Source organism: Camelus bactrianus, chromosome 1 (genome assembly GCF_048773025.1).
Source record: "Camelus bactrianus isolate YW-2024 breed Bactrian camel chromosome 1, ASM4877302v1, whole genome shotgun sequence".
In the NCBI taxonomy this organism is placed as follows: domain Eukaryota; kingdom Metazoa; phylum Chordata; class Mammalia; order Artiodactyla; family Camelidae; genus Camelus; species Camelus bactrianus.
In genome coordinates this window covers 72,442,729-72,464,291 of record NC_133539.1, presented here as the reverse complement: position 1 = coordinate 72,464,291, position 21,563 = coordinate 72,442,729, and the positions used below count along the sequence as shown (strand labels likewise).

The 21,563-nt window shown below is 35.8% G+C and overlaps 1 long non-coding RNA gene and 1 other non-coding gene across 2 annotated transcripts; both read left to right on the top strand.

Annotated features, from left to right (window-relative positions):
- Window positions 1–4,886: 4,886 nt before the first annotated feature.
- LOC105063367 (uncharacterized) lies at window positions 4,887–18,258 on the top strand. Its single transcript, XR_006722258.2, has 4 exons — window positions 4,887–5,563; window positions 6,146–6,274; window positions 10,973–11,725; window positions 14,412–18,258. It is a non-coding gene; the product is annotated as an uncharacterized LOC105063367 (long non-coding RNA).
- TRNAL-UAG (transfer RNA leucine (anticodon UAG)) lies at window positions 12,394–12,465 on the top strand. Its single transcript has one exon. It is a non-coding gene; the product is annotated as a tRNA-Leu (tRNA).
- Window positions 18,259–21,563: the final 3,305 nt, after the last annotated feature.

The following is a 21,563-nucleotide window of genomic DNA, read 5'->3' as shown; positions in this document are numbered from 1 at the left end:
AACATATATGCATCCAATATAGGAGAGCCTAAGGGCATAAAACAAATACTAACACACATAAAAGGAGAAATTGATGGGAATAAAATAACATTAGGAGACTTTAACACCCTACTGCCACCAACGGACAGATCTTCAAGACAGAAAATGAATAAAGCAACAAGAACCTAAATGACACAATAGAACAGTTAGCCCTAATTAATATTTTGAGGACATTACATCCAAAAGAAACAGAATACACATTCTTTTCAAGTACACATGGAACATTCTCTAGGATAGACCACATACTAAGACGTAAAACAAACCTCAACAAATTTAAGGGGACAGAAATTATTTCAAGCATCTTTTCTGACCACAATGGCATGAAACTAGAAATCAACCACAGAAAGAGAAATGAAAAAAAAAAATTGATTATATGGAGACTAAACAAGATGCTACTAAAAAACCACTGGGTCAAGGTTGAAATCAAGGAGGAAATTAAAAAAATACCTTGAGACAAATGACAATGAAAACAACCACACAAAATCTATGGGATGCAGAAAAAGCAGATATAAGAGGGAAGTTCATAGGGATACAGGCCTTTCTCAAAAAAATAAGAAAAATCGCAAATAAACAACCTAACCTACCACCTAAAATACAAAACCTATGGGATGCAGCAAAAGTAGTTCTTAGAGGAATAAGAATACACACCTTCCTCAAAAAACAAGAAAAATCTTGAATAAGTAGCCTAACCCAGCACCTAAAAGAATTAGAAAAAGAAAGACAAACAAAACCTAAAGTCAGCAGGAGGAGGGAAATAATAAAGACCAGAGAGGAAATAGACAAAAATAGAGATTTAAAACAACAATAGAGCAAAATAAAACCAAGAGCTGGTTCTTTGAAAGGGTAAACAAAATCGACAAACCTCTGGCCAGGCTCCAAGGCACCAATAAGAAAAGAGAGAGGACCCAAATAAACAAAATTTTTAAAATGCAAGAGGAGAAATAACCAATACCACAGATATACAAAAAAATAAAAAATAAAAATAAGAGGGGAGGAGGGTATAGCTCAGTGGTAGAGCATGTGCTTAGCATGCTCAAGGTGCTGGGTTCAATCCCCAGTACCGCCATAAAAACAAACAAACAAACAAATCTAATTACCACCCCCCCAAAAATAAGAGAATACTATGAACAATTATATGCCAACAAATTGGACAACCTAGAAAAAGTGGACAAGTTTCTAGGAACATATAGCCCACCAAAACTGAATTAAGAAGAAATAGGTAATTTGAACAGACCAAAAACTAGAACTGAAATGGAATGCGTAACTTAAAAACTCCTGCAAACAAAAGTCCAGGACCAGATAGCTTAACACTGAGGGAATTCTACCAAACATACAAAGAAGAACTTATACTGATCTTTCTCAAACTCTTCCAAAAGACTGAAGAAGGAACACTCCCAAACTCATTCTGTGAAGCCACCATCACACTGATACCAAAACCAGACAAAGACAATACCAAAAAGGAAAATTACAGGTCAATTTGATGACAATAGGTGCAAAAATCCTCAACAAAATATTAGTAAACCAAATCCAACACATAAAAAGTATCATACACCATAATCAAGTTGGATTCATCCCAGGATCACAAAGATGGTTCAATATATGCAAATCAATCAATGTGATACACTATATCAACAAAGGAAAAAGACAAAACCACATCATCAATGTTTGCAGAAAATGCATTTGATACAATTCTATAGCCATTCATGATATTAAAAAAAAAAATCTCTCACCAAAGTGGGTATAGAGGGAACATATCTCAGCATAATAAAAGCTACTTATGACGAACCCACAGCCAACATAATACTCAATGTTGAAAAGCTGACAGCCTTCCCGCTAAAATTTGGAACAAGACACAAATGCCCACTCTCACCACTTTTACTCAACATAGTATTGGAAGTCCTGGTCACAGCAATCAAACAAGAAAAAGAAAAAAGGTGTCCAAATCGGAAGGGAAAAGGTAAAATTGTCATTATATGCAGATATGATACTATAAATAGAAACCCTAAAGACTCCACACAAAAACTACTAGAACTGATAAATGAATTGAGCAAGGTAGCAGGATAAAGATTAACATACAGAAATCAATTGCATTTTTTTATACTAACAATGAAATATCAGAAAGGGACATTTTCTTAAAATCCTTTTTTAAATTGCATCAAACAGAATTAAAATACTTAGGAATAAACCTGACCAAGGAAGTGAAAGACTTATACACAGAGAACTGTCAAACATGATAAAGGAAATTGAAGATGATTCAAAGAAATGGAAAGATATCTCATGCTCTTGGATTGGAAGAATGAATATTGTTAAAATGGCCATACTACCCAAAGCAATCTACAGATTTAATGTGATCCCTATCAAATTACTCATAACATTTTTCACAGAGCTAGAACAAATAATCCTAAAATTTATATGGAATCACGAAAGCCCCAGAATTGCCAAAGCAATACTGTAGAAAAAGAATGAAGCTGGAGGAATAACCCTCCCAGACTTCAGACAATACTACAGAGCCATGGTAATCAAAACAGCATAGTACTGGTACAAAAACAGACATATGGATCAATGGAATAGAATAGAAAGCACAGAAATAAACCCACATACTTATGGTCAATTAATCTTAGACAAAGGAGGTAAGAATATACAATGGAGAAAAGACAGTCTCTTCAGCAAGTGGTGTTTGGAAAACTGGACAGCCGCATGTAAATCAGTGAAGTTAGAATATTCCCTCACACCATACACAAAAATAAATTCAAAATGGCTTAAAGAATTATACATAAGACAAGACATGGTAAACCTCCTAGAAGAAAACATAGGCAAAATGTTTTCTGACATAAATCTTAACAATGTTCTCCTGGGGCAGTCTATCCAGGCAATAGAAATAAAAGCAAAAATAAGCAAATGGGACCTATTTAAACTTATAAGCTTTTGCACAGCAAAGGAAACCATAAAAAAAACAAAAAGACAACATAAGGAATGGGAGAAAATATTTGAAAATGATGCAACTGACAAGGGCTTAATTTCCAGAATATACAAACAGTTCATACAGCTTAATAACCAAAAAACAAACAACCCAATCCAAAAATGGGCAGAAGACCTAAACAAATAATTCTCCATTGAAGATATACAAATAGCCAGTGGGCACATGAAAAAATGCTCAATATCACTAATTATCAGAGAAATGCAAATCAAAACTATAGTGAGGTATCACCTCACACCAGTTAGAATGGCCATCATTAAAAAGTCCACAAATAATAAATGCTGGAGAGGGTGTGGAGGAAATGGAACCTTCCTTTGCTGTTGGTGGGAATGTAGTTTGGTGCAGCCAATATGGAAAACAGTATGGAGATTCTGCAAAAGACTAAAAATGGACTAACCATATGATCTGGCAATCCCACTTCTGGGCATATATCCAGAGGGAACTCTAATTTGAAAAGATACATGCACTCCAATTTTCATAGCAGCACTATTTACAATAGCCAAGACATGAAAACAAACTAAATGTCCATCAACAGGTGACTGAAAAAAGAAGTTGTGGTATATTTATACAATGGAATACTACTCAGCCATGGAAAAAGAATAAAATAATGCCATCTGCAGCAACATGGATGGATCTGGAGATCATCAGTCTAAGTGAAGTAATCCAGAAAGAGAAAGAAAAATACCATATATCACTTATGTGTGGAATCTAAAAAAAGATATAAGTGAACTTATTTACAAAACAGAAACAGACCCACAGATGTAGAAAACAAACTTACAGTTACCAGGGACAAAGCGGGTGGGAAGGGATAAATTGGGAGTTTGAGATTGGCAGATACTAACTACTATATATAATAGTCAATATCTTGTAGTAACCTAAATGAAAAAGAATATAAAAAGAAATATATGTATGTATATGTATGACTGAAACACTACAACAATGTAGACTGACTAGACTTCTATTAAAAAAAAAAAAGGAAAAAAAATTATTCAGCCTCATCAAAAGAAGGGAATTTTGACACTTGCAACAACATGGATAAACTTAGAGGGCACTATGCTAAGTGAAATAAGCCCAACAGAGAAAGACACACACTGCATAAAGTCACTTATATGTGAATTTTTTCATATGCTTTGTCTTGGTAATTCTATACCTAGGAATTTTTCCTAAGGAAATAATCAGAAAGATGCAAATGGATTAATGTACAACAATGTTAATTGTGTTATTTGCAATAGTGGAGGCTGGAAACCACCTTAATGTTAGTAACCGGTAACGTTTTCTAAAAATATTTGTCATTAGAAAATTCTCGTGGAAAAAAATGTGGCTGACAAAATCATGATACCAAACTGGAGATATGGATAGCATGATATCAATGTGTCCATATATGTACATTCTACATTTTCTAAACTGTTAGTCTAAAAATTAAGGGGAAAAGCTTTTAAAATAACCAATACGAATGCTTTTGACACATGCCATTTTGTAAGTTATTTGCCAAATAAATCGTCCAAATATGCTCTTTTTAATGTTTGGGTATACAATTTGGATATAGTTTGAAGCATACCGCGAATAAGAAAATCCTCCTAATGTTGAAAGCAATACAAATCAATCCTAACTGAGCAATAAAATGCTACTTTACTGTTTGTGTTGTTTTTAAAGGAAGATTGGAAGTTTAGCTCGACATTCACCTCTGCCTTTATAAAAAAAAAATTACAGCCTATATAAATCTTTTAAAACCGCAGACCACCGAGTTGGACTCGGGGCTGAGATTTTCTTCGTTTTGCCCTGACTCACAAAGGTCTCCGGCCGACCGCCGTCTGCAGATGACAGCCTCCATCAGGAAGCCCGCAACTCCACTTCCTGCTTAGGGGCGGCACCTCGGACCCTCGCCGGGATTTCAAAGCCCTGTTCCAGCCGTTTCTGTAGGGCTGAACCTTCTTATTTAGTAAATATTTACCTAGCTCTCTGAGGACTCTGATCACTAATCACTGCCACTTCTCTTTAATAATAAATGGTGAACTTCAAACGCCGCAGAACTCAACCGACTAATCAGTGCTCGCCGGGAGGTGCAAAACTGCAACCCGCCAGCGGACATGAAAGACTGAACATTTCCTGCTGCAGCTCGCGGCGGCCCAGAATAAACTTAAACGGAACGCGAAGAGGTGGATGCGGCCGCCCCCTACGCGCGGGCCGCGGGAGCCCGGGATCCATCTGCCTGCGGCTCGGCGCGCCGCCCCTTCCCCTTTCGCCCCGGGGACGCTCAAAGCCCGCCGCTCTGCCTGCTCCACAATCTGGGCTGCTGCCCCCTTGGGCTTTTAATGCTACCTTTTAAACTCGCCGTTCAATTGCAAACCAGTTAGCCCTTTCCGTTTGCCCGGGAGAGCGGTGGGGAGCCGCCGGCGCACTCCTCGCGGGCGGAAACGCGCGGGTTCGGCGCAGGGGGCTCCTGGCCGCCGCGCTCCGCTCTTCTGAAGGGGGTCAGCACGCCGGGTGACACTGACGCCAGCCTTCCCGGATTTAGTCCTCAAAGTCTTTTTTTATTTACTAGTAAAGGTAAGGGTCGCCCCTTTCACGGTTTCATTTTGTAATGTGAGAAACAAATGATTAGGCCCACCCCACAGGCTTGTATTTGCTTCAAAGCAGCGAGGTCCCACCTACTTCCACTGCTGATTTTGGAAACCGCCATCGGGCCTTTGGAAATACTGAAAAATTTTTGTCCCAGACACAGGGATAAAGATATTGAATATGTGTTGAGACCTGACTCATGTCTAAAATTCTGCTTATCCAAGATGTAATTTGAATTCTATATTGTCTATTCTGATGAAGGCATGAGCGTTTGACGTAGCTGACTAGAGTTTTTCTTATAGGCCATACTAAAGGTTTGAATGAGAATCAGTTTGCCCCCAAATTATTCTATCTTTTGTATAATTATTTCAGCTCCGTATAATGGAAGACCCAAACAGATCTGAAATCTAATTTGTTCTCAAATTTAACACATTTCTGTTACATTTTTAAACACGAATTAATTTAGAATAAGTTGGTGGAAACATAGGGATTGGTGTTAAAATGGCTTTGCCTCATTCACACAGAGCCCTGCCAATGTACTTTTAATTTTATCCACTTAATAATCCCTAGGTGTTGAGAAAAGACTGGAAGCGCTCTTTCCCCAACCGCTCACTGAAACAACACAGCGGGCGTTTGCAGCGATGAGCTCGGAGTGCCCCTCTGTGGAAGAAGATGAGCACTACACTTTCCTTCTTACAGGTGAGTTCGTGGTTGCTGCTGTCTTGGAAACCTTGTAGTTCTTCACCTCTGCCCACCTTGAGGTCAGATGTTACTTTTCGTTAACATCTGTGAATTCAGTCTCTCTCCTTTTCTTCATGAAACATAAGTATTTGTTGAAAAGAATGAATGAATGAATCCTTTGGTCTCCTCTCCTCCCAAAGCTTTGCAGTTGACAAAATGCCCTAACAGTGACTTAGGCGTCAGTTGATGTCAGGAGCAGATAGAATGAAATAACAAGGAGCACAAGTAGGTGTTATCTTGTGCCAGCTCTCAACAATTGGCAGTGGCTGCAGCAGAGGGAGACTGAGGTCAAGGTGGGGCTCAAAAGTAAGTGTGATGTGATGAATGAGCAAGATGCAAAAAGGAAGTTAATCACTCTGTGCCCTAGGAGCTGACACCTGTATTATTGATCTATATCACTTCTAGCCATTGGCTAATTGTTACTGAGTTTATTAAATGTATTTCAGTCTTTTGTCTTCATCTCAAAAGTCAGAGCAGTGCCTTCACTGTTAACCTTGCTGAAAAATAAACCCCATTTTTGTTTATGTGATAGTGAATTAAAAAGCTCTCCATACATAATTATTGCTGTAGCTTCTACTCTGGTTTTCCACATGCTGACCTGTTCCATCTTTCTTATGCTGTTCTGTTACTCCAGCTTATTTTGATTTGTGCGCCTTTCTGTGCTGGTGCTCCCCCAATCATGAAGTAGATAAGTAAGAACGGGTGGAGGAGGGTGTTAATAATTACGGTGGCATAAACTGGTGCTGTCCTGGGCAAATCAGGACATGTAGTCACCCTACTTACAAGCCCTAAAGTTAAAAGGATCCAAGTCACTGTGCACTTCTAGAATGATGAGCAACTGGGTGAACACACACTTGCTAAATTCACAGCTCCAGGAATATCCCTCAAAAATCTTCAGAAACTGTACGTGCTGTCTAATCATCCCTTTTTGCTTGAGAGCAGAAATATCTAATGATAAATCCCAGACTCTTTGCAAGCTTCCAACTAACTCCTGGAGGAAACTCAGGTATCTGCCCAGAAGGTTGCCTACTGCTAGACCCTCTGAGGTTGAGTAAAATACCCAGAAGCAGGAACAGGCAGGCTTACACCTCACACAACTGGTATGTCCCTGAAAAAGTACATTAGGTGATACATCAGGGAAATCACATTTTTTTAATTCACTGGAGAAAATGGCTAAATAATGAAACCTTCTAGTGAGTCTCCTATAAAACTTTAAAACTCCTTTTAAAATGCAAATAATTTACTATTTTATAAACCTGGATTTTTGTAGAATTGGTTTTCTTAAAGCAGAAAGTGTGACCTAGAACTGCGGTTTACTAAACCTCAGAAGTAATGAACCTGTATCTGAGACATATGTTCAAGTTATACTTTAAATGGAGATATTTTCATTAGGATGCTTTTAACTGGAAGTAACTAAAACCCACATCTGTCTTATACAGTGAAGATCATTCATTGACTCATATAAACTGAAAATCCCAGCTCAAGCTTTAAGCATAGGTTGACTCTAATAATGTCACCACGTTAGTTTCTTTCCATTTTTCTGCTTTATCTTCCCAGATACTGTCTAAAGGTGATTTAATGACATCACCATCATTATCATAGCTACATGAAGGAGGTAACTCAATGTTCTCTAAGGAGGAATAACAGATAAAGTGGCAGAGTCATTTGAACTGAGATATTTTTCATGAAATAATCTACAGATTAAACAGCATTTAAGGGAAAAAAACCTTTCTTTGTTGTGAGCCTGTTGAGGTCCATGATGGAGGAAACTGTTCCCTTTTTTTGCTTTTCTTTTTTTAATTGAAGTATAGTTGATTTACAATATTGTGTTAGTTTCAGCTGTATAGTAAAGTGATTCAGCTATATATTTTTTCAGATTATTTTCCATTATAGGTTATTACAAGATATTGAATGTTGTTCCCTGTGCTATACAGTAAATCCTTGTTGCTTATCTATTTCATGTATAGTAGTTCATATCTGTTAATCCCATATTCCTATTTTATCCCTCCTCCCCTTCCCTTTGTTAACTGTAAGTTTGTTTTCTATGTCTGTGAATTTGCTTCTGTTTTGTATATAGATTCATTTGTATTATTTTCTGATTCCACATATAAGTGATATTATATAATATTTGTCTTTCTATGACTTACTTCACTTAATATGGTAGTCTAGGTCCATCCATGTTGCTACAGATGGCAATGTTACATTCTAATTTATGGCTGAGTAATATCCTTTATACATATATATGACACATATCCTTAAACCAGTCATCTGTTGTTTCCATATCTTGGCTATTGTGAATAGTGCTGCTATGAACATTGGGGGTGCATGTATCTTTTTGAATTAGAGTTTTTGTCTTTTCCGGATATATGCCCAGGAGTGGAATTGCTGGATCATATGGTAAGTCTATTTTTAGTTAAGGAACTGTCATACTGTTCTCCATAGTGGCAGCACCAATTTACATTCCTACCAGCAGTATTGGAAGGTCCCCTTTTCTCCACACCCTCTCCAGCGTTTATTATTTGTAGACTTTTTGATGATGGCCATTCTGATTGATGTGAGGTGATACCTCATTGTGGTTTTGATTTGCATTTCTCTAATAATTAGTGATGTTGAGCATCTTTTCATGTACCTACTGACCTGTATGTCTTCTTTTTTATTTTTATTTATTTTTATTTTAAGGGGGAGGGCATAATTAGATTTATTTAGTTAGTTAATGGAGGTACTGGGGACCGAACACAGGACCTTGTGCACGCTAAGCATGCGTTCTACCCTCTATCTGTACCTTCACCCATCTGTATGTTTTCTTTGGAGAAATATCTGCTTCGGTCTTCTGCCAGTTTTTTTGACTGGGCTGTTTGTTTTTTCCACATTGAGTTGAATGAGCTGCTTGTATATATTGGATATTAAGTCCTTGTTGGTAGCATCATTTGCAAATATTTTCTACCATTCCATAGGTTGTCTTTTCATTTTGTCGATGATTTCCTTTGCTGGGCAAAAGCTTTTAAATTTGATTAGGTCCCATTTGTTTATTTTTGCTTTTGTTTCTTTTGCCTTGGGAGACTGATCTAAGAAAATATTGCTACAATTTGCATCAGAGAATGTTTTGCCTATGTTCTCTTGTAGGAGTTTTATGGTGTCATGTCTTATATTTGGGTCTTTAAATCACTTTGAGATTATCTGTGTATATTCTGTGAAGCAGTGTTCTAATTTCATTGATTTATGTGTAGCTGCCTAGGTGTCCCCACACCACTTGTTAAACAGACTGTCTTTTTTTTTCTTTTTACTTTTTTTTAATTGAAGTATAGTTGATTTACAATGTTGTGTTAGTTTCTGGTGTACAGCATAGTGACTCAGTTATAGATATATATACTGTTTTCATATTCTTTTTCATTATAGGTTTTTACAAGATACTGAATATAATTCTCTGTCCTATACAGTAGGACCTTACTGTTTACCTATTTTGTATATAGTGGTCAGTATCTGCAAATCTCAGGCTCCCAATTTATCCCATTCCACCCTCTTTTTCCCCTAGTAACCATAAGTTTATTATCTATGTCTGTAAGTCTGTTTCTGTTTTGTGAACACGTTCATTTGTGTCATTTTTTAGATTCAACATATAAGTGAAAGAGACTGTCTTATCTCCATTGTATATTCTTACCTCCTTTGTTGAAGATTAAGTGAACATGGAGTGTGGGTTTACTTCTGGGCTAATTTGTTCCATTGACCTATATGTCTGTTTTTGTGCTAATACCATGCTGTTTGATTACTTCAGCTTTATAGTATTGTCTGAAGTCTGAGAGGGTTATACCTCCAGCTTTAATATTTTCCAAAGGATTGCTCTGGCAATTCTGGGTCTTTTGTGGTTCCATGTAAATTTTTTTCTAGTTCCGCGAAAAATGCCATTGGTAATTTGATAGGGATTGCATTAAATCTGTAGATTACTTTGGGTAGTATGGCCATTTTAACAATATTCATTCTTCTGATCCAATAGCTTGGGATATCTTTCCATTTCTTTGAGTTATCTTCAATTTCCTTTACCAGTTTTATACTTTTCAGCATATAGATTTTTCACCTCCTTGGCTAAATTTACTCTTAGGTAAATAATTTTAAATGGGATTTTTAAATTTTTCTCCTTCTGATATTTCATTGCTAGTATAAAGAAATGCAGCAGATTTCTGTATAGTAATCTTGTATCCTGCTATCTTGCTGAATTCATTTATTAGTTCTAACAGTTTTTGTGCAGTCTTTAGGGTTCTCTATATAGAGTATTATATCACCTGCAAATAGTGACAGTCTTACCTTTACCCTTCCAATTTGAATACCTTTTATTTCTCTTTCTTGTCTGATTGCTATGGCTAATGTCCTCCCTTTTTCTATTGTACTGTATTTAGTGTGGTAGTAATAGGAGGCAGTGATAAATACTAACATGTACCCCAGGCTTCACATATTACACAAGACTAATAATGGCTAGGAGAAATCTTAGAGAACACTTGCTCTTGCCTCTTTAGTGTACTGGGGAACTAACTAAGACCCAGAGATAGGGGAGTGAACATAAATTTTACTTTATGAGAACTGAAGAGACACTTGAAAATGTAAATGAAGATCAATCCACTGCATGACCACACTTGTTTATTTGTCAACAAACAACTCCTGCAGATCAGACCTTCAACCACTCCAGACCAACCTGGCCCTCACCATGAAGACACTGTGGTGCAATTTCAGAAAGTAAGCTCACTCCATTCTGCTACTCATAGCTGCCTCTTGCCTTAATATGGTGTTTTCTGAATTGAGATACACATGTGGTAAAGAATATACTGTATATTATAGGAAAATATAACTGGTATATCAAGTTCATGAATTCATCAAGATTATTGTTCAGGATAAGACTATAGTTAATGTATCAGTGGCATTCCACCTTAAACAATGCATTTTTAATTTTAAGTATAGAATTCAGAGATACCTGTGAACCTTCTACATAGTCAGACTTACACTTGAAAATCAATTGACATACTGCAGTAAACTTGCAAAACAAAAACCTTGACTGCTCTGGATATGTATGAAAATTTAAGAGAAAAATTTTATAAAATTTCAAAGACTGTCAATCTCATTAATGTCAGGCCATCGATCCCTTTGCTGTTTCAGTTATCTTTTTAAAGAGATGGAGCTCATTGACTTTCACTCAGTAATATTCTCACTCTTTTATCTGTTTTGTAAGAACCTTCAAGTCTCTTCTGTATGTAATCTTCACTCTGCCAAATTGTATGCATGACTTGTGTTGGTGTTAAAAGATAATTGCTCATATGAACATTCTAAATCTTATCTTCCATGGCGAGTTTACATCCATATGCAAGATAAAGTCAAAGGGAAGATCAAAAAAACTGGAACTGTGAGGAACATTGCTTGATCGTGGTAAGATAGGTTTTGTTGTCTGAATTACCTTTTTAAAATTTAACTGAAGAACTAGTTGTAAATATTTTAAACCTTATTAAAGAGACACTTAAGAAAAAGGCCTCAGATTTCCTGTTCTGGCAGTAAGAAGAACTAAATATTCTGAAAGGTCCTCCCACCATAAAAACAAGTAGATCCTGGATAAACTATCCTTTATTCATTTCTGAATTTGTAAGAAAAGGGGGGTTTTTCAGGATACTCTCTCCAAAAATAAATCTCAAAAATGCAAAATGATGAGCAGTAATAAAAAGGGAAAGGTAGACTGGCCTAAAGACACAAGCCAGTATTAGAGCTTTGATGGCTGAACTAAGCCTTGGGCTAGAAGCAGGTACAAGAGTTGAATTTGAGAGTCCCACATTAAGCTGATATTCTCAAGGGGAATTACAATGTTCCAGGCCAGTAGTCTCCCTGTTTTCTCGCAAAAGCACAAATAAATGTTTTCTGGAGAAAACCATCCCCATCTTATTGCCACAAGATTCCCACAGATTAAGAGCAAGCAAATATGAGCTAAAATCCAAAATCAGACAATATACATGTAAAGAAGACATCATTATTACAAATCATTTGTAACTACAAATATTCAAGTCTCCAAGGAATTAATATTTTGGAATTGTCAGGGGGTGGAGGTGGGGAGTATAGCTCAGTGGTAGAGTGTGCACTTAGCATGCCTGAGGTCCTGGGTTCAATCCCCAGTACCTCCATTAAAATAAATAAATAAATATAATTACCTCCCTCCAAAAAATAAATAAATAAAAATTTAAAAACAGTAAAAAATAAATTTTTTAAAAAAGTGAAACCTAAATATTTTGGAATTGTCAGACAGAGAATATAAAATTTCTATTTATAAACTGTTCAAATAATTAAAGATGTTTTCAGAAAATGAGTACTGTTAAGAAACTGTCAAAAATATTTTGCATATTTGAAAAATAAAAACAAAAAGAACTTTAGGAAATAGAAAATATAATTATTGAAAAAGAAAATTTAATGGATGGTTTAGATTTTGCAGATTAGATGTGAGTGAAGAGAGAGTTAGTGAAATGGAAGAAGTATCTGAAAGAAATATTCAGGATCCAGTATATTGAATAAAAAGAGAAAAAAGACAGAGATTGAAAGTTGTGGAGGATAAAATGAAAGACTTTAAAATACATCCAGACATAATTCTAGAGAAGGAAATAGAGAGAATGGCAGAACTGCAATATTTGAAGAGAAAATGATCAAGAATTTTCTAGAATTGATGAGATATATAAACTCATAGATAAAGGAAGTCAATATATAATAAGCAAGATAAATAAAAAGAAATCCACAAAAACACACATTACAGTGAAACTGCAGATGACAAAAGACAAAAAGATTTTAAAAGCAACCTGAAGTAAAAGAAATGATATTTAGACTCTCAACAGTAACAACAGAAAGCAGAAGTTTGGGAAATAATAACTGCTTGATTAAAATAAATTAACTGTCAACTTAAAATCAAGTACTTAGCAAAACTATCTTGTCAGAAATAATTTTAAAAAAAAGACATTTTCAATTGAACAAAAACCTAGAGTTTGCTATTAACAGATCTTCACCATAGGAGCTTCTAAAGAATGTGCTTCAGGAAGAAAGAAAATTATGGCTAAAGGAAAGTCTGGAATGCAAAATGAATAATGAATAAATTGATAAAGATGTAGATAATTTTTAAATGACTGTATGTATAAAAAAAAGAAAGAACAAGGAGGAAGATTAGGGAAAAAAGAGGAAAGAGTGGAGGCGATCTAATTTATAGTGTTTGAAAAATAAAGTATAGAACTAAAGTTCTAATCTCCAGTAGCACTGAGAGATTTATCAGTCTCCAAAGTTAGATTTTGATTCACTAATCAGAAGTAAGTAGCTAGCTGATGGAAGCTGTTCCAAGATCCTAGCATTTTTCAGGAGCTCATTTAACATACTAACTTACTTTAAACTTACTTAAATTTAAGTTAAATTTCATGTATGATAAAAATTTTTATGTTAATTACTAAAAGATTATAATATGTTATTTTTACCTAGTAGAGGGGAAAAATTAGTTAAGAAAAAACTTTAGCCAAAAAAACTGAATTAACTTTAAAAAGGCAAAGGAAGGAAAGAAACAAATGAAACAGATAAGGGAAAATTTACATTGATAGGAACAAGTCCAAATATATCAATAATAATAATAAATATAAATGAATTTAACACACAATAAGAGAAAAAAATCCATTTGTTTTATCTACCTAAACCATTTATTATAGTCATACCTAAAGTATATAAATGTAGAAAGGTTATAAGAACAAAGATTTAAAAAGAAATACCAGACAAATACCAAAACAATGCAGAGATCACCACACTAATAGTACATAAAAGAAAACATAAGACAAAGAGTGTTATTGGAAATAGAGAAGTTTACTATGTAATGATAAAAGTTTTCAGTTCACTATGTGATTATAACAATTTTAAACTTGGATGAACATAATAAAATTGCCTCAAAATCATCATAGGATATGTTAGCACACCTCCAGTAATTATTAGTGGTCTAGAATACAATAAATTAATATGGATAAAGAATATTTAAAGAACATATATAACAAAATTGCTATAATTAATATAATATTAATATAATAACATTTTAAATTATATATCTTACAACTAGAGAATACACAGTCTTCTCAAGCTTACAAGCAATATTTCTAAAATTCCACACTTAACTCAGCCATGAAGAAAGTCTCAACACATCTCAAAGAATCAGCATCATAAAGACTATATGTTGCAGCAACAATACAGTTGAAAAGAGAAAGGACACTAATACAAACTTGATGGAAGACTTCAAACCACACATTCAAGAAGTCCTATGCAACGTAATCAGAACAGCTACAAAGAAAAGCAGAACCAGCATATCAGAGCAAGAGCTAAAAACCAAAGACAAGAAGCAAATTTTAAAAGCAGCCCAAAAGATCTATTATCATCAAAGGGACAACAGTAAGATGAGTAGCCATCTTCTCAACAGAAACCATACAAGTCAGAAGAAAATGTGCTAGAAGAGAATAACAGTAACCTAGTTTCCTATTCACCAAAAATATCCTTCAGAGATACAAGCAAAATAAACAGATTCAGACATACAAAAATTGGGCGAATTCATTCCTAGCAGACCTGCTTTAAAGGAAATGCTGGGGGGAAGGTATAGCTCAAGTGGTAGAGTGCATGCTTAGCATGCTTGAGGTCCTGGGTTCCATCCTCAGTACCTCCTCCAAATATAAACAAATAAATAAACCTAATTACCTCCCCCTCATTAAAAAAAAAAAAATGCTAAAGGGTGTTCTTCTGCCAAAAAGGCAAATAATCCCAGATGGAAGCTCAAAGGTGCAAGAACAACAGAGAGAATATAGGGCTAAATATAAACGAATCTTTCCTATCTAATAAGAATATTGCCTTATAGGGTATTAAATGTATACATTACAGAAATAATAGCACAGAAGGCAAGAGAAACATAAGTAGAGTCAAAGAGTAGATATGAAGCCTTTGTATGTAAGACAGTGGCTCTCAAAATGTAGCCCCTAGGTCAACATCATTAGCATCTTAATAAATCATTAGGATGCAGATTCTCAGGCCTCACCCCAGACCTGCTAAAACAGAAACCCAGGACCCAGCAATCTGTGTTTTAACAAACCCTCAAGGCAATTCTGAATCCATGCTCTCAAGTTTGAATGCATGCTTAAGTTTGAGAACTACTAATTTCCATATAAATTTAATGATTCAAGTAACATGCTGTTATCTCTTGAGTAACCACTGTGAGGTTGGTAGTTCTGTCCCCTTTTTCACACCCAGCATTGATGTGTGGCTTCTCTCTGTTTTTCTCAGTTGACTGGAGGTTTGTTAATTTTACTGCTCTCCTCAAATAACCTGCTTTTGATTTCATTGATTTTCTCTGTTATTTTTGGTTTCCTATTTCACTGATTTCTGCTATATTTACTTCTCCCCATATTCTGCTTACTTTAGGCTTGATTTTCTCTTCTTTTTCTAGTTTCTTAAGGTAGAAGCTGATAAAGGACATCTACAAAAAAAAAAAAAGAAAAAAGTACATTTAGTATCATCCTTAGTGATAAAAGACTGAGTACTTTCCCCTTCAGATCAGAAACAAGACAAGGATGTCCACTCTTACTGCTGCTATTCTGTTTCATAATGGAGATCCAATGGAATAAAGCAATAAAAGAAAGACAGAAAAGGCATACATATTGGAAATAAAGAAATAAGCTTTCCTTTATTTGCAGAAGACATAATTTTCTACGTAGTAAATTCTAAAGAACATACCAAAAAGACTAAAGTATGAGTTTTGCAAAATATAAGATCAATTGTAATTCTGTATAATAGGAGTGAACAATTGGAAATAGAAATTTAAAAGCAGAATTATTTACAATAGCATCAAAAAAAAACATGAAATGCTTAGGAATAAATCTAACAAAATAGTGCAAAACCCATCGAATGCCAAGTATAAAACAGTGCTAAGAAAAATTAAAAAGCTAAATAAATGTACTGAGTTCACAGACCAGAATATTCAGTATTATTAAGGTATCAGTTCTTGCCAAATGGATTCATAGATTCAACATATTCCCAATTAATAGCCCTGCTGGCTTTTTTTGGTAGAAATTGATAAGCTAATTCCACATTTTATATGGAAAAGAGAAAGACCTGGAATAACCTGTTTCCTCACCAGCTGCCAACAGAGTCCCTATACCCAAATTTCAAACTATCTCGTGGTTTACAGCTTTTCCCCAACTAAATCTATTTGTCCTGTACTCATTGCTCAATCTATTGTACATTGACCATATAAAATCACATTTTATTAAGAGCAAGGGTTAACATTAATATACTCCAATAAAATAACTTTCCCATCTTGATTGGCTTGTTGGGAAGAATCAATAAATTCATACTTAAATATGTGAATTTACCATATAATCCTTTTTTAAGAAAATAAGTGTGAATCTGTATTTTCTCACTCATAAGCAATGGAAGTAATGAGTGTATGCTTTTCCATATTTTTCACGGCAGCTTCTGTCACTAACATCTGCTGCTCTAGTTTATATGATGTTCATGTGAAAATATATACCAGTTATTGTAAGCTCTAACAAAAAGGAAGATAGGTAGAGCATGTGTGAACAAAAACCTTAAAATATGAATAGCAAGAAGTTATTTTAAAGCGCTACCTTTGTCACTTTCTGTTATGACTAAAGTTGTGTTCTCCCAAGATCCATACGTTGAAACCCTAACCCTCAGTGTGACTGTACTTGGAGCTGGGTCCTTTAAAGAGGTAATTAAGGTTAAATGAGATCATGAGGGTGAGACTCAATCCAATATGACAGTTGTTGTCATAAGAAGAGGAAGAGACACCGGGGGTCTGGTGAGAAAACGCCATGTGAGGACACAGCCAGAAGGCATCTGTCTACAAGCCAAGGAGGGAGCTCTGCCTCAGGAGAAACCAAACCTGCTGACACCTTGATCTTGGAGCTCCAGCTTCCTGAACTGTGAGAATATAAATTCCTATTGTTTAAACCACCCAGTCCCGGGTATTTCATTATGGCAGCAATAGCAGACTAAAATATAGTCCATCAAGCATTTGCCTCTAATTTTTGCTTTACCTATTTCTGTGGATGTTTCTTTAAAATAATTAACCAAACTTCATGCCATTTGACCTCCTCACCCGGTACATTCCACCACCATTTGACCCAGTCATCTTTCCACCTCCTGTGTATGGCATGACTCCAAAGCCTCCCAGAAATCCAGGGTTGGTTTCTGCTGCATCTATTTGATTAGCTCATTTTGCAAGTTTCTGGGTCGATGCAGACCATCACAAAGCCCACTTGGCCAAGGGACAGAAATCAATAAGGAGGGAGACAGCAGGAGCAACGGGGGTTGGGTTCAGAAATCTTGCCACACAGTGCGCTGGCTTTGTTGAGCTTCATGGCACAGGCCCATGTTCTGTAAACTTTTCATCTGCACACAAATTGCATTTCACAGCGATACTAAAAGGGTGGGTTACTGATGCTGCATGTGGGAGGTATGTGCACAAATCCTGTTATCAGATAATAGGATTACCATGCATGCCTCCTGAGCATGCTTTGAAAGTTTACTCCTCAATCTGCATATACAGCCACAGGCCAGCCATTTTACTGCACAACAAATAAAATTGCTGCCAAATTATTTTCAAAGCCACCATTATTTTCCTCATTATTTCCATCATCGTTTCTGAGTTGAGCTGCAGCAACAGCCACAACCAGATGGGCATTTTCTTCTTCCCTCTCACATCCACACCGACACACCCCAACTCACCCAAGTAACACCAGAGTCTTTCTTACTATTTGTTCTGAAGCCCACAGGAAATTATGGGCCTTAAAGAAACTAAAGAGAAAAATTAATGGGAGAGAAAAAGAAAAGAAAATGCCAGGTGTTTTAGCAACATTGATGAGGTGTTGTCTTCAAAATTTATAACCATAAATTTCTTTCAAATAGTCATTTGCCATATGTGTTGTCATTGGCTTTGATTTAACCTTTTTTATGGACAGCACAGGTGCAGGTTCAAAAATTTCACGTGCATGACTTCTGCCCCTTTGTGGTTGGGAAGACCTCATAGTGGGCTCCAGCTTCATCACCGGAGGAAATTGTTCTGGGTGGAGAGAACATGATCCAGAGGGCTGTGGTGATGGTTGATCACAAAGTCCTTGAACCAACCATCAGAATGCCCTGATCTGTCAAAGGTTTTTTTCTCTCAAATGTGAATTTATTTACTTGGAAATTATTCAAGGGATACAAATGAATCTCATTTATATGAATGTTTAATGAGTCATTTTTACTATAAATTATAAGAAGAGAAATACAAAATAAATACACAATTCAGATAACATATCAACACTTGCAATCTACAGTATCCTAAAATATCTAGGTTGTACAGTTACCTCCTGTACAAGATGAGCCTGAGGAGAAACTGTGAGACACATAACATATTATTCAGTACCAACAACCACAGCTCCCCTTGTGCTATCCCTTCAAGACCCTCATGCAATCCTTTGACTGGACAGACCTTCTCCTTCAGCTGCCCTCTGCCTCCCAAGAGGGATCCTTGTTTGTTCCATATTATGTCCACTCATCCTTCTTTCTCTACCTGCCTCAGAGTTTGACTTTAAGTCTATGTTGTAAAAGAAGATTCCACTCCAGAACCTTTAGAGGTGTCACCCTGTTGTGATCATCAGTGTAGGTGTGGATGCAAATAAATGTTACTCACAACCTTCTTGACCCTGGCCAAACCCTAGGACTGCACTTAACCCTCGCCTAACAACCCTCTTGAATTTTATAGCAATCATACCCTTGCTTTACTTTATAGTTTTCCAATTTGGGGCTACTTCAGTTAATCCTGCTATAAATAATCTTGTACATGTATCCTGGTGAACATAAGCACACATTTCTTTAGGGCATATCCTTAGGAGAGGAACTTCAGTGTCAAAGGTTGTGCAAATCCACAACACTACTGGATAATGTCAAACAGTTTTCTCGATTGGTTGAATCAGTAAACCATCCTCCACCCCACCAAAAGTATATGAAATTTCTGATTGTTCTATGTCTTTTCCAGCACTTCTTATGGTTAAAGTTTAAATTTTACCCAATCTGTTAAGTAGTTGTACCTCACTGTAGTTTTAATTTGCATGATCTTGATTACTAATGAGTGTGGATGTCTTTACATAATGTTTATTAGCCATTTAGACATCCTCTTTTGTGAACTGTCAGTTCAGCTCTTTTCCATCTTTCAATCGGGCTGTCTGTTTGTTTTTTCATATTGAATTGTAGAAATTCTTTTTATATTTGGATGTGAGCAATTAGATGTGTTGCAAATGTTTTCTCTTCTCTGTGACTTTCCTTTTCCTTCTCTTAATGTGTCTTCTGACACATGTAGCAAAATTTAGCAATCTTTTTTCCTGTGCCTTATTTTAAAATATCTTTCCCTAGCCCATGAGCAGGAAGATATTCTCCTAGATTATCTTCAAAAAGCTTTGTTTTTTATTTGACACTGAGAACTACTTTCTGCTTGTCATATTGTTAATTATGGGCCAAATTTCTTTCCTTTTTTCTTTCTCTTCCTCTCCTCCTCTTCCTTCTTCTTTATTTTTGTTGCTGATGGTGGTGGTGGTGGTGGTGGTGTTTAGTGATCAGATCCATAAACATGGTACATTTATGAAGTTGTCTTTATTTTCTTTCAATAAACTTTATAGTTTTCTTCACAAAGGTCTTGCACTTTTTTTTAATTTATACCTTGGGACATGACTTCTTAAGCTATTTTGAATGGTATCATTTATTTCCTCTTCTAACTATTGGTTGTTGATATATGGATATACTGTTAATTTTTATATTGATTTTGTATCCACAGCTTGATCTGGTTATTAATTCTAATAATTCATGATTACTTTGGATTTTGTATGTCAAAATCATATCATCTTTAAATAATGACAGTTTTGTTTCTTCCTTTCCAAAGTTATGTTTCTTATTTCTTTTTCTTACCTACCTAATGGCTCTCACTGGTACTCAGCTAAAATTCTGAATAGAAGTAGTAATAATGGGCATCCTTGTATTTTTCCTGATAGTCTGATTTGTAACTATGGGATTTTAATTTATGGAGGTGACTAAGTGATGACATGAAGGTTAATGCTATTGAAAGAAGAATTTATTACTTTCATTTCCTGGGAGAAGAGGGCACATTACATCACACAGGACCACATGAGGAGCACCAAGTGTGGTCAGGAGACAGAGTAGGAAGGAGGGAAAAGCTGAGGCCCAGAACCCTTATTGGAGTTTCTGTGGGAAAGACAGGGCAGAGTGAACAGTTTAGGGTTAGCTAATAAGTGGTGGACTTTGGCCTGTGGGATCATCTCCAGCTACCTGGTTACTGGCCCTGGGATGATTTAGGCCAAGGGAAATATTGGATTAGTATGTGAGCATTAGGTAGAGGAGGTGGTTGGCTTGCACATGAGCGGCATGCTCCCAGATAAGTTATTTACTAATTTTAGGAATTATCTAGCCCTGGGAGGCCAGCCTCTCCTCAACCAGCAAGATTTTTAAGATGCCAAATATCATAAGATATAGAAAATATAAAACATGATTAATACACTGATCTCGAAGGGAAATCTTCCAATGTTTAATTAGTTCTCTGTTTTGTTATTTTAGATGTTCTTTAACCTTAAAAAGATCTTTTATAATCCTAGTTTTTCAATGGTATTTTTTCCTAGTTATGACCAAAAGTTGAACTTTATCAAATGTTTTTCCTGAATCAGTTGAGATGATTATATGACTTTCCTCATATAATCTGTTGATATGACTATTTACATTTATTCTATAAATAATGAGCTTCTGATATTAAGCTATATTTTTATTTCCTAAAATAAACCCAATTTGGCCAGGATATACTCTGTTTTATATATTGTTGAATTTGGTTTGTTAAGATTTTGTTAGAATTTTTGCAACTATATTCATAAGTGAAATTGGTCGGTATTTTTCCTTTGTGTGTGTGTGTGCAGTACCTATTAGATACTAGCACAAGATTATGCTATAGTTTCCTGAAATTAGTTGGAAAATGCACCTCAGTTCCTGCTACTGAGGTTCATAGAGCTACTTATAACCTGGTTACCCATTTAACCAGTACTTACTGAGGACCTACTATGTGCCTGGCCCTGTTCTAAGCTCTGGAAATTCAGCAGTAAAGCCCTGCCGTCATAGCGTCGACATTCTAGTTGGAAAAAAGAGATGACAACAAGTAAATGTATCTGAA